We start from the raw sequence: 8,280 nt of genomic DNA, 5'->3' as shown, positions 1-8,280 counted from the left end.
TATTTATTAACAATTGTGAACATGAATTAAAGTAGCTTGTCACTTGATGCGTGCACTATCGATGGCCAAGACAACTGGGATTTGTTCAATTTACGTCTAAACAAAAGCAGCAACATTGGTTTTTAGCTGCACAGAAACTGGTCGCATTTCCGTTCCTTCAATATCTTCAATTTAAATACTTCAGAGGATATTGTCACTAAAATATTCAAACTATGAGGGAGACTTCTATGTGGCCTTTCGATCTGACAAAAATACCATCCAAATCACCATCAAATCAAACCTTATCGTTTTAAAAGAGTAGATATTTAAGTCAAAATAGTTACGAGTGGCTTACTTTTAGATAGCAGAAATGCTGCATCATAGCTGACCTGGGCAAAATGACGTCGACTACTACTACTACTACTACTACTACTACTACTACTACTACTACTACTACTACTACTACTACAGCAGAAACAACAACAACAACAGCAGCAGCGCCAGCAACGACAACACAAACAGCAACAACGACAAAACCATGGAACGACTTCAATCAGTGGCATTCTAATCCTAGATTCAGAAACAGAAGTTACATCGTCATTCAGAACGTTGATTACAGCAAAATATCAAATCAAGGTAAAATACAACTTTCAACACAATTCAAACATAACTTGTAAAGCACAAATATTTGCTGGCACCGGTTATGAAATGATGATTCATTCAGCCATTTGGAATTTACTACATAAATGGTAATTATTCTTAGAGAATAATCTGAACGCAATTTGCGTCTAGAACATACACTAATGAAAACATACTATTTTTAATCATTATATTTCTTTCGCCACTACAGTGCAGAGGGTTGAGTAGCTCCATGCTGTTACTTTTAAAATTTAAATGGCTTTGTCAGGGGTGGAATAGTAGCATCCATAATCGTTTTTACAGTCTGAATCTAGTGGTAATAATCGAGAAATTATTCTTAAAATGGAGAGCTGGTTTGGGTTCCTGCAACAGGGTAAACCATGAAAGGGCACTCAGGAGACAAGTAGTGGTGTAAACAGGGTGAAAGATTAATTATACGATCCAACTTAACATGCGATGTTGTGTTCAGTAATTTCATGGATCTTGAGCAATAAACATGGAGGAAAAATTTAAAAAATCAAGGAGTTAAAGAAGAGAGGTAGAAAAAGAGAGATAGAAGTGTATGAGAGTGAAAAACATTTTTAATATTTTATATAATATTTGACATGCAATTTTCTGTTGCTTGAATTAGTGAAACGGTAATATTTTAATGTTTTCACGACATTCATATCATAAAGCATCTCCATAGTATTTTAATTGTAACAAAAATTTCTTGTGGGAATTCTTATCAGAAATCAGTGGGAATATTTTGAAATTCACTCTTATCTTCCGTAGTTCAAATTTAGGAAAAACAACAGAAGCAGCAGTAACAGCAACATCAACAACAACAACAGAAACAACAACAACTATAACAACAGTAGATTTATTGACTCAAATATTTGATTGACCCGTATAATTTTCAATTTTTACATTGTTAATATTGTTTATTCGTATTCATCTGTGCCTTTTTTGCTTGTGTTTGTATGACATTAATTTGGAAGGCAACTCATTCAATAAACAAGAGTAGGTCCCCTTGCTTCCGTTCTGGAGAAATAAATATTTTAGAAAAGTATATAGAAGAGTATAGATGTGTGAATAGCTAATGGCTTAAAAGGAGTGCTACACTTAATTTGCCATTCAACCTCGATCTCTCTGTGAACACAATCAGGAAATTATTTACTCCCAATGCGGGAGTATCTCAAGTATCCGTAAAGGCTACAAACTTTTTCATGAATATCATGTTAAAGTGATTTACTCTTGCCTTGATAACATCTGTAACATCACACGCTACAACCGAAAGGAAAGTATGCGTCCCCATTCAAGCAGCTTTTATCTGGGGCTATAGTGTAACGTAGTCACTCATCGCCAATTATTGTAATATCACCACTATTTATGACAGTACTTGTTTACACTATAACCGTGCAGTAACAATAAACATATAACGAAGCAATCCAACACACTCTCCACGAACTATACACGAAGCAATAAACGATATTCCGACAAACTACCAAAACGACACCTTACGACTTCCAGCGATTAACGCCTACTCTCTTATCTATATTTGGCACTACGGCCATAACACAGAAGGGGACACTACGAGGACAGACAACACAAAACGTGAGGTACATTTAACGAAGGATGACATGAATTATTTAAAATGAAAGGATGAAATGGCTTACGAGCCCCCAAAGCTCGCAGTTCCATTTAACTGTTCTTTTATACAGCTTTAATCGTTTTCAAATCTCTCGTCTGTTATAAGCTCCGTCAATGAATCTTCCAGATCGACCACATTTGGCAGGCTCTCATAACTGACGTATACACCTGTTCCCATAATACTACTAGTAAACAACTCTACCATCCTGTCCATTCGATCTTTGTCCAACAACACTACTTTCTGGTCTCTATGGAACGTGTTCGAGTCCAATTTAACTCGTATTAATCCCTTCATTTTTGCCAACCTCTTTTCTACTTCCATCTCTCTCCTGTAAAATACCAACAATTTTGAATTCTTTCCTTTTGGCCTCCCTACTCGTGCTACATATTCTGTTTGCTTTGCCACTCTCTCCTTCCACTGCTCAAGTCTGATGTCCTCTTCCTCTTCTTCTGTAGTAGTCACTGCTTGCTCTGGTCCTCGGGTTCGACACTCTGTCCGTTATTTTCTTTTCACCTTTCTTTGTTTCGGGCTTTTTGGTGGGGGGTTCCACACGTGCTCTCTTTCCCTGACTCCTACCGGTACTGTTTATAGTCGTTCGGTCAAGTCTATTCTCGCAGCGGGGTGTCGTGACTCTCACCACAACATCTCCCCTATTGAGATTTCGACTTCTGTAGGAAACGAAATTTATTTTATCATTATTTTTTTCTTTCTTTAAAACATCTCTCCCTTTTTGAAATTTTTCTTCCCTGGGGAGTTCAGTACCTTTTCCGCTTAGGAATTATTTCTAAATGTTCAGTCTGTTTACGTTTCCTGTTAATACTCCTAGGCTCAGTTTCTTTCGGTGCTGGCACATCGAACATGTAAAATACTTCAATTGGAACTGCCTTCCTTTATTCTGTATGTCTGATTTTTAATTGATTTAGGTGTCGTTTATGCTCCCATCGCTGGCCTTTAATTAAATACATCATGTTTCCAACTCTTTTAATCACAACACCATCCTGCCAAATCTCTATCGTTCTTGTATACTTTGAAATGAAGTTTATCTCCGACATCAAAATGTTTAGTTGAATTTTTAAAAATCTTCTCTATACGTTCTTTCCTTTGGCAACAATTTGTCGAGGAGTGATTTAATCTTTCGAGCGAACACTAGCTCTGCAGGCGACTTGCCTGAACTGGTATTCGAATTGGGAGTTCTTCTGTACACCTTTAAGAATTTAGTTAGCGCTTCGTCATTTCCTAACTCATCCCTTACTTTTTTCAGCGCTCGCTTGAAAATATCTACCAATCGTTCTGCTTGCCAATTTGTATTTATCCTCCGCTGATTTACTTTTTATATCTTGTACAATCACTGGCAACTCCTGAATGACATCACACATAACAGTTTTAATTTCCTTTTCTGATTGTAATGCAGTTATTTTCGGAATTAGCCTAGATAAACAATCCGCATGGCCAATTGTCTTTGAAGGAATGTAATCCATCTTAAAGTTGTAATTTAACAATATTGTACCCCAGCGTTGTAATCTGTTAGCTGCATGGATAGGAATTCCTTTGTTCGTTCTGAAAATTGATAGTAATGGTCAGGGGTCCGTCTGAAGCCAAAAACTTATACCGTGGAGAAATCTGTGAAATTTCTTCACGGCAGAAATAATCGCTACAGCTTCTTTCTGTATCTGACAGTAAGCTTTTTCTACTGCAATCAGAGCTCGTGAGGAATAAACCACTGCCTTCATATTATCGTCTTTATATTTGTGTAGCAAAACTGCACCCACGCCGTATTCAGAAGCTTCAGAAGTTACAGCAATCTCCGCTGCAGGATCGAAATGAGCCAGCGACAAATCCGAAATTAATAATTTTTTTAGTTTCCTGAATCGCCTTCTGACAGTTATTGGACCAATTCCGTTTGGCATCTTTCTTTAGCAAATTATTAAGTGGAGCTCTCAATTCATACATGTTTGGTATGTAATTTTGACAATAGTTTGCTAGGCCAAGAAAAGCTAGTAATGTCACTGTGTTAGTTGGAGGAGGCATATTTTTAATTACGTCTACCTTGACGCGTCAGGTCGTCTTCCATTTTTATGTATAATTTCTCCTAAATATTTAGTTTTAGGCAAAAAGAATTCACATTTCGCCTCACTGAGTGTGAAACCGTAATCTCTTATTTTTGAAAAACATACTTTACATGTTCAATAGCTTGATCACAAGATTCACTTTTAATTAATTCATCATCGAGATATGGAATTGCAAACATCACATCTATAACTGTTGAAATATTGCACGTGTGACCTTCAGACACAATGGCAATCTATTATGTTTGTGTCATCGGTGCATAGTCACTGCTAGAAGCTTCGAGCATTCCTCACTTACTTTAATTTGTAGATACGAATCAGACATCCGGTTTCGAAAATATTTTGCCACCATTTGATTTTGCAAAAATATCCTCCAAGGTAGGTAGTGGATAGTGGCATATTTTTAGACAGTCATTCAAACTAGTAGATTGGTTGCGTTTTTTTTACCACGAAAACTTTTGCTCAACAGGTTTTTCCCTGAAATGTGATATCATTCCATATTTCGCATACGAAGTGTAGTTTTCCACCAGTCACGCCTCGTGCAATTTTTGATGTTTTTCTTATCGTAGGTTTCCCATTTCTTATCCCTGTGTTGGTATTAATAATCGAGATGTTGCTACCAGTATCTAATTGTAATTTAATATTCACTTCGTTTACTTTTAGATGTACAAATTACATCTTTTTGGTGTTGTTTCTACTTTTCGTTGAGAAAACTTTAGAATTTTTTTTATCTTCGACATTCCTAACTTTGCTCTGCAATGCGAGCTCTTGTGTCCTACCTTTTGGCAACTGTAACATTTTTGCGTTTTGAAAGGACAATCCTTCATGAAATGTGGGGCTCCACATCCGTAGCATGGGTTTGATCTTAACATTTTCCTTTGTTTATACCTTCCCGGTCGGCACGTTTGTACTTGTGAGAACTTCTCTTCAATTTTCTTTACGTCATGACGTAAGTTTGCCATTCTTTGACACTCCTCTGCAACTGTCTGCAGGGTTAAACTTTGGTCCACTTGTTCACGTTTTGTAAAAATTCTCCGTGTCTTTGTTTGCCGTAAGCCCTTGTACAAAAATGAGGCACTTAAACATCAGGAGTTAGTTCTTTCAGTTTAAACCTTTCACACATTCGGTTTACGGTTCCGGCATACGTGTCAAAGTTTTCATCCTCTTTTTTAACTAGATTTCAACACTCCCATCGAGTGTTAAATAAGTAACTCTTATCACTGAATATTTTTCGACTGTTTCCTGGAAACAAATTTCACTACTTTTTTGGAGTAGTATGAAATTACAATATTTTCCATGATCAGCCAGTGCTAATTTACGTAATAATAGTTTTACTTTTTCATTGTCCATCCACAACTTGCAATCTTCCCTAAAGATTTCTTCGTACCTTCTAAATTACGCTGCAGAAGTTATACCCTCCTCTGGGTCATAACTGATTTCTGTTATAGAGTTCGATACGCCGTCTGGCGAAAACGAACTTATAGTGTTTCCGGACTTCTTAAGACATAGCTCCATTAACTTATGCTGCTTTTCATGTTGCTGAAATAATCGTTTCTGCAACTCTTGTTGCTGTTCTTGCTGCTGGTTTTGCTGTATTATAGAAGCAAATAGGTCTTCCGTCATTAACAACTTTGTATCACAAAAATTTGTTGACTGACCTACATGAGCTTCGAATCTTCATTGCCAATATTGCAACGGCAACGTAGTTACTCGTCGCCAATTATTGTAGCATGGCTATCGCTACTATTTATGATGATACATGTTTATATTTTAACCATGCAGTAACAATAAGCAGATAACGAAGCAGGGTAACAACGAATTAACAATACAACAAACTCTCCATGAACTATACACGAACCAACAAACGATATTCCGACAAACTATCAAAATGACCACCTTACGACCTCCTGCGATTAACGCCTACTTTCTCACTGTCTCTCACTCAAACCATTACTATTTATGGTTGTTCAATCAAGTCTATTCTCGCAGGGGTGTCGTGGCTCTTGACGCAACAGGCTACCAACCTCTAAATGCTGAAGCGAATCAACCTGTCAAAGACAGGAATCTATAAAGAGAATGTTACTAAACCAGATGGTTCTCTGAGACATATGGAACATACATCCAATATCAAGGAAAGGTTCACAGAAACCATGGACTTCTTTTGAGGCTAAGAAAGATATCCAAGTTCAACTTGTACAATATCTTGTCCACTTATAGTCTAAAATACTATCGTCAAGGTATCTACTTACTCACTAGTGTTAGCTCGAAACCTTTAGTTTTCATCTCTACCAGTTACAGGGGAAATAATGTGACCGTACAGATTTAAATACATTCGCAACATACTGCTGAAACCGCACACTAGTTTTCTCTGTAATCTTTTCTCTATTTTTCTCACCTGCAACCCACCAAAAAGGAATATTTGGATTCAAAATTCAATTGCAATTATTCTAAGATTCCTCTTTTTCTGAATTGATAAAGAATATCAATCCTGCGCCCGAATTTTTCCTGTTCATTGGAACGCGCACACTCACACACATGCATACACACATACACACACACACGATGGTACACACACACACACACATGTGTGTGTGTTTGTGTGTAAGAAAAAGAGAAAGATATATGAGAAAACGAGAGAGAGAGAAAGAGAAAGAGAGAGGAGTGGTAAATATGAGAGTTGTTTCAAGCTATTACAATAAGAATATATCTGTGTTGTTAGGTCAGTCTTTCTCATCGGAAGTTATTTGCAGTAACGTAAGGTTGCTTAATAAAAATTCTTAAAAAAATTACGACAAAAAGAAAAAAAACATCTAAACCAGGCTACAAGGATAAATGCCGTTTACATAACAATCTTTCACTGGTAAATTTGTCACTAACTGCAATGATTAAAGCATTTGTTATATAAATCCACCATGTTTTCTAATAACAATTCTCCATGTTTTCGTGTGACATATCTGACGCCACCAAAAGAATTTATTTTCTGTTATATTAAATCTTTCACATTATATCAAGTCCAGTTATTAATTTGCAAATGGCAGATGTTTATTTTTGTAATTTTTATTGTATTTCTTTCCACGTATTGGTATCATTCATTTACAATATTTGTAAAATGAGATATTACAGTAGTTATAGGTAACGCCATTCATTTGTCTTATCAAATAGAATATATTTCCTGTAAAACATGGAATGTTGATCAGAAGCAAACAACAAAAACCACAGCTAAGGGAACGTGGACGCTATAATATGGTAAAATTTATGAAATAAACTTTCATACATTTATATGTGAGTCGACTATATTTGCAAACAATGAAGAAAATGTGAAATTTAAAGAAATATCCGCATTATTCTTTGCAGAAAGGTAGATCAACTGAATCAGGAGATAGACTGATAAGTGTCTTGTGACATTCTAGAACTTTGAGTTCAGTTTTTCACTCAAGTCGCCTTATATTTTATCTCCGGTTATATTAAACAAATACCAATGTAATACTGGGCTTGATATAATTGACTGCTCCGTAGCCACAAAAATAGGAGGGAGGCGGAGGTCTATTAGAAATTATCTTCATTGATATTGAATAATAAGGGGAGAATAAGAAGAGTGTCTGAAAAAGGACATGTCACTCACTTGAAATCTCGTTCAATCTTAGTTTTCTTCATTCTTTCGGAATCTGTAAAGTAAGTATTAACATAAATACTGGTGTTACTTTCATAGAGTCCTTTGCCCAAACTTTAGGTTCGGCACTTACATATGTACTTATTATTATTATTATTATTATTATTGTTCAGTAGTCTTATTTTTATAACGTGCTTTCACTTCACTACCGAGCGCAGCTCTGTGTGCCTTGGGTATGTGCTGTGGTTTGCTGTGATGCTCTTATGGTTACTGTATTGAATGTGTTTTGCGTAGGATGTGTGCAGTACCCAGTAGTGCAATTTTCTGTATGTTATATATATTTGTAAGTCCTG

This window comes from Octopus bimaculoides, chromosome 7 (assembly GCF_001194135.2).
Source record: "Octopus bimaculoides isolate UCB-OBI-ISO-001 chromosome 7, ASM119413v2, whole genome shotgun sequence".
Lineage (NCBI taxonomy): Eukaryota > Metazoa > Mollusca > Cephalopoda > Octopoda > Octopodidae > Octopus > Octopus bimaculoides.
This window is presented reverse-complemented; position numbering follows the sequence as displayed.